The sequence below is a fragment of the Drosophila melanogaster genome, chromosome 2L (assembly GCF_000001215.4).
Source record: "Drosophila melanogaster chromosome 2L".
NCBI classification, from domain to species: Eukaryota; Metazoa; Arthropoda; class Insecta; order Diptera; family Drosophilidae; genus Drosophila; species Drosophila melanogaster.
In genome coordinates this window covers 23,319,180-23,325,968 of record NT_033779.5, presented here as the reverse complement: position 1 = coordinate 23,325,968, position 6,789 = coordinate 23,319,180, and the positions used below count along the sequence as shown (strand labels likewise).

The window sequence follows — 6,789 nt, the reverse complement described above, 5'->3', positions numbered from 1 at the left end:
CTTCCGTTATTCCTGCAGACATTCCCCCCGCTCCTACCCGCGACCAGACTACGTTCGGCAGAAACTGTAACGGTTCTCTGTCGCGCATCAAAAGAATAGAAAAGGCGCTTGCATGGCGCGTGCCAAGCAGAAAGGCGCAATTACTAGAAATGTCGTTACATTTAAATGATCTGCGACATATATATGAAAGTGCTGGTGCGGCAGGACTGCTTTCGTCTTCAAGAATTGTAGCAAGTGCTGTGTCAAAGTGCTGTGTATGCACTTGCAACATAGTAGCAGTTTTGAATCGGCTCATAGGGGCAATGACTGTTTTGGCGGCTTAGCGGGTGGTACCGAATCGTGTATACTCTGTACTGCAATATCGGTAACTCGCGCAATTTAATCATATTGCTACGAAATTGGCCAAACTCCCGAAATACATATGTAAATTCGTTTCTTCGCTCAGAATTGATTTCGGCCCTAAAATCGTCTTCTAACACAACACGCACACATATACGTGCATATATATATACGCATTCTCGTCTCTTGTTTTTAGTCACACAAGCAAGCAAAATCTATTTTTAGATTTCTTACGCTCTCATCGTAAGCGAGCGGACAGAGAGCAATTTTTTTTCGTCACCAAAAAAGTGGCTGCATAGCGCCAAACCAATGTAAGGCCGTTACGCATCTTGTTATTCTAGTGTCTTTGGTTACACCATGGAACATATGCCACTTCCCCAACCTTAAAAAATTAGCCCGTCTTTAGGCGGATAATTTAAAATTATTTTAAATTTCTATTACATCATTGTTACAATATTTGGTTTAATTCGATAGGAGTGGGGGCTTGTTTTTTCAACTTGATTATAATTTTCTTGGGTATATTCTTATATTTATAAATATTTATAGTAAAATGTTATTATGACAGTTAAGATTATTATAATAGTAATTGTAACTATTTGAAATGTATTGTTTGTTTTATTATGGATTTCAAAAATATCTTTAGCTTGTATATAAGAAAGAGCTTCTAATTTAGTTAAATTGTTAATGACATAAACGGTTTGTGTGTAATCTAAAATTGTATTTGATATTGAGATGCCATCAATTGTATGGAGCAATTAAAAGCTTTTATTATGTTATTTCCCTCTATTGCTATATCTCTATTTATGCAATTTTAGTTGAGAATGGTTTTTGTAAGTTCCAGGTTAATATTACATTAGGTTCGACATAACTGATTTGAAATTTCCTATGAGTTTTTACATATCTACATTCTGTATTGAATTGATTAAGTATGCCAGTTAAACATTTATTTATTATCAAATTTTTTGAAGATGCTAAGTAAGTTTTATTATTTTGAATATAAAACTTATTTTGTACATTTTCTATAAAACGTTTTGATAACTATCTGGATATGGAATTATTGAAAAAAATGGGGGTTTACTTATTTCTTTTGGAATATGGGAAATTATAAGAATTTCATTTGTATCTGTTTTACCCAAGTGGAAATTTTAATATGTATAAGCTTTTCGAAATTTATATGCGTTAAGTAATAATGTTTTAATAATTTAGGATTAAAAATACAAAGTCTTGTTAACTGCATTCCAAGTTCAATATCTTCTACATATTCGGTAAACTGTTGTAAATTGAATAATAAAATGTTTAATCTTTGATCACTTTTGGCTTTTTTTAAATAATTTTTAAAAGTGAGGGCGTGACCATTTTGCGACGGGCGAGGTAAATGAGTTTTTGGTATACCGATAGAAATGGGCAAGTCAAAGAATAAAACGAAGGAAAATCGTTTGTGTCTCATTTTACTTTGAAAGCCGACAAGGACTTTTTCCCAATATCGAATATGTTTTCGACTTAGAGCTACCACTTGACCTTGTGCCTCAAAACGCTGACGGGGAGGTCCAGGACTTTGAGCAGCTTACAGCCAAGGACTGCGTGGAGCGCGATTTTACTTCAGATTTCAAGACAACTTCAGCGCCTGTGGTGATTGATTTTCTTATCCGACATGGTCACATAACAGCAGATGATGGTAAACATTTGTCAAGAGGAAGAGCATGAGAGAGGGGGAGTTGCTTGCGAGATGCCAGGGAGTGCGGACGTGTGCTCGCTGCGTGAACGATGAAGGCAGATGTATACTGAAGACTTATAACTATTGTAACACATTAATAAAAGAAAAGAATAAACATGAAGATCAACCTGACAATTCAGAAGTGGGATACAAATTCATTTCTAAGTGGAAAATGTGAATTAAAGAAAACGAGTTAAATAGTAAACGATTGGATTAGAGACGTACAACAAAACGGCAAGGAATAGCAAAACAGTTGTACAAGATCAAAGAGAGAAACCAAGGAAGATCGACAAACGGCGAGGAATAGCAAAAGGCAAAGAATCTCAAACGGTTGATCGAAAGGAAAAAGCAAGAAACAACGTAAACGATTGGATTAGAGACGTACAACAAAACGGCACGGAATAGCAAAACGGTTGTACAAGAGCAAAGAGAGAAACCAAGGAAGATCGACAAACGGCGAGGAATAGCAAAAGGCAAAGAATCGCAAACGGTTGATCGAAAGGAAAAAGCAAGAAACAACGGTAACGGAAAAAAAAGGGTATACATACGAAGCCACAAAGGGTACAGGTATAGAAGGAAAATAGAGAGAGCAACGTAGACGAACTGAGCGACAAACTTGGCGGGAGAGTGAATCAGAACGGCAACGAGTGCAGACGTGCAGAAGTAAAGGCTCTTTAAGGGATTTCAAGATTGGGGATTTGGACGTGATCTTGAGGGCTCATGATCTCCAAGTCAAAGGAAACAAAACGGTAAAGATCAATGAGTTGATGACGAAACTGGAAAGTGATGAAATTGAGACAGACGACTACGATATAATGGAACAAAACGCAAGTACAAGTATGCAAGCCCAAATCAACGAACTTAAGGAGATGGTGGCAAACTTGGCAACGATGGTCCAAACGGCATGCTTGCAACAACAAAGTCAAGCACAAGGGACTGTGGAACAAGAAACGACACGCTTACGTCAGACGCTGGAATGATCGAGACACACACATGCGCCAAACGGGATGCAACCGGAAAATGTGCTCTCATCGCCACAGCTAGAAGCTCAAGGTCAAGGTTTTACAAGCATCAAAGAAATGATAGGAATTCTGCCGGATTTTGATCCAATCAAGGGATCTATCACATCGGAGCAATTCATCGCAAAGGTAGAGCAACTACAAAGCGTATACATGTGGACAAGTGACGCTGTGCTGTTTGCAGTGCAGCATAAGATCTTGATTTTCCATGTTTAGTGAGTACGGCCGATGTGCACAGGGAATTGATGCGTCGCAAGCGACGCAATAGCGAGTCATTAATTGAATACTTTTATGCGATGGTAGCTATTGGACGGCGTGCGAGTGTCGATGAACCATCAATAAATTCGTATATCATCAACGGGCTTAATTCAAAAGAACTCACGGAATCATTATTAGCGATGAACATACGCACTTGTTCAGAGCTGCTAAAGTCGTTGGAAAATTTGAGATTTTCACAAGAGATACATCAACAACAATACAACGCAATACAACGATGCTGATGGCAAGATGAAAGCAGTTAAATGTTATAATTGCAATAATTTCGGGCACTTTGCAGCAAAATGCACAGTGCCACAGCGAAAGGAAAGATGTTCCAAATGCTCTAAGATTGGGCATAATGAAAAGGATTGCAAGTTCTCATTGGAGGCCAACAGTTTGAAGCATTCATCGACACGGGCAGTGATAACACCCTAATGAAAGAAGCAGCAGTGCCAGATGGAGCAATACGGCAGCCGAGAATCAAACGTCTGAAAGGCTTTGGAGGATCTGTGGTCGAATCGAAGGAGTGCATTCTTTCAGAGTTTGCATATGGCAAACTGAGACTCCTCACGCAAATTCAGGTGGTACCAAACGAAGTCCTACCATATGTATGTATGTATATATATGTCCTCGTGGGCAGAGATATCATCTGCCACGATCAGGAAATGCTGGTTGCCGAAAATTCAGGATCAACGTTGACAGCAGCGGAGCAGGTCGGGTTTAATGTTAACACGGACATTGACCCCGACCACCAGGAACAGGTGAGCGATCTATTAAAGAGCTATAAAGAGTGTTTTGCCGAAGATTTGTCAAATATTGGCAGGTGCAAAACCACGAAGATGGATATAGAGGTATCCTTTACGAAAGCCATCTTGGGGCGGCGATATCAAGTGCCGTTTGCCCAAAGGGAGATGATGACTACGATAATAGGTGACTTACTGAAGTACGGGATAATTGAAAGGAGCAAGTCAACGCATGCAGCATCAGCAATATTGGTGCCAAAGGCAAATGGAGAACGGAGGCTTTGCGTGGACTATCGGGCTCTAAACGCAGTCACTATAAAGAAGCGATATCCGATGCCGATTGTAGAGGAGCAATTGGCAAAGCTATCCGGAAATGTATACTTCACGACGCTGGATATGACATCCGGTTATTACCAGGTTCCGATGGACAAGAAAAGCAAAAATTTGACGGCATTTATGGCACCAGATGGACTGTACGAATTTAATGTCATGCCCTTTGGTCTGGTGAATGCACCGATGGTCTTCCAAGAAGTCATTACTGAGATCATAATATTAAAGGAATTCCTGGATGCTGTTAAGTTGGCGGGCTTAACGCTGCGCCCATCCAAATGCGCTTTTATGAAAACGAAGGTGACCTTTTTGGGTCATGTGATCACGGGCAACGGGATTCAGCCAGGCAATGAGAAGACTAACTGCATCAATGAATATCAAAGGCCATGTAACGAAACAGAAGTACGCAGATTCCTGGGAGTTACAGGATTCTTCAGAAAATTTGTCAAAGAGTACAGTATGATTGCGTATCCATTGAGCAAATTATTGAAAAAGGATGTGGACGGTATATGGTGGAAGATCTGCCAGACCACAATGTTACTCAGCGACGCTATTGTAACGTGATGTCAAGCGACCATATGAGGCCAATGTGTGCCTTAATTCCAAACCTGGATATAGATGAGCCGATATATGAATATAACGACGACGCAGGAATGTCAGGAGAGGCCGGATGTTAAGAGGAAGAGCATGAGAGAGGGGGAGTTGCTTGCGAGATGCCAGGGAGTGCGGACGTGTGCTCGCTGGGTGAACGATGAAGGCAGATGTATACTGAAGACTTATAACTATTGTAACACATTAATAAAAGAAAAGAATAAACATGAAGATCAACCTGACACATTTTTATGGTCACAACTGTCATATAATACTTTTATATTTAATTACTAAAAATCTAGTTTTCACAGTTGTCGACTTCACAAAAATCGTCCCCATATACGTACAAGACACGCTTTGAGGAATCCATAAAACAACCTCAATTCTTGTCAAGTGATTCCAAAAACTGTAACTGTGCAATATTTCAGAAAATATCAGTGGAGAATGGGCACAAGAAGTCGAATTAATTTGAAATGCTGTATAGTCTTAAAAATAAATAATGAGCTCAAAACAAAATAAAAGTGATTGTAATTGAAGTGAACTTTCTGAAGCCGAGGCTAGTATCCAAGATGTACACATTATTAATGGACGTATGACCCTTCCCTAAAAGTCTGATTATAAAATGAAGTTTCGTGTCAGCAAAGTTCATAAAAAATACAATTTTGTTTTAAGCTTTTTTCAAGACATTTTTCATGTTTTACTTAACATAAGCTCTGCCACCATATTGGACAATTTAAATTCAATTGGACAATATTTAAGTTCAATTAAATTCTCACTATAAATTTCTCGTAAATAATGATAAAGAATATCTTTATGTTTAGATATTGCATGATAAGCTGAAATTGGTGTATCGGCCCCTTATCGACAATATGGAAATATATTAGAGAATACTTGCTTTATCTCCTTTAACTCACCAAGGTCTGAACAGCAGGTGATTCCGCCCTTATTTCATGTATACAAGTACGGTTTGCTTGCGCGTGTTACCTCCGGAGAGCTTCGCGAGGTATTGTAATACAGAGGAGAGAGGAGTTGTATGATCCAGAATGTAGCCTCGGCTGTCTCCAGAGAATTTGATCAGATATTTGTTGTGAGATTAAATAGTAGATACGTCCACAAGCGCTTGCTGCTCAATCTCGACTGCCCGTCGCCTTTATTCTTGGTCTTAAATAAGCTAACAGTGAATATGTATGTGTGTGTTACAATGTTAAAGTTCTTAGAATAAAAGTATCTGACACAACAGAAAGTATAAGTATGTTTATAAGTATGTATATGGGCGGATGTCGGCGGATGTTGCTTGCTTGTGTGAGTAAAAACAAGAGACGAGAACGCGTTTATTTGTGCGTGTTGTGCTAGAAGACGATTTTCGGGCCGAAATCAATTCTGATCGAAGAAACGAATTTACATGGTACATATTAGGGTAGTTTTTGCCAATTTCCTAGCAATATGATAAAATAAAAAAATTTTAAAAATTCGCGCCCTGACTATTATAATTTTAAAGCTTTTTAAATTTGTTTGTTAAAATCGCCGCTCGAATTAGCTACCGTTTACACATTTATATTTATGTTTAATTCAAATTTGTCTCTCATCTGACAATTTTTTAAAAGCGAAATATTTTTTTAGAATTTATTCTAGTGTCTTTGTTTTGTTCATATCTTGAGGCATGAAGTGCGGACACAAGCACTCAACAATCATTGACTTATTAATTTTTCACACGCCGCAAGATGAATACTCTAATGACAAATATTCTTATATAAAGTCATTTTTGAAATTTATTTTTGTGATAATATGTACATAG

General features: G+C 38.4%; 1 pseudogene; it reads left to right on the top strand.

Annotated features, from left to right (window-relative positions):
• Window positions 1–1,776: 1,776 nt before the first annotated feature.
• On the top strand, window positions 1,777–5,461 carry CR42530 (annotated as a pseudogene).
• Window positions 5,462–6,789: the final 1,328 nt, after the last annotated feature.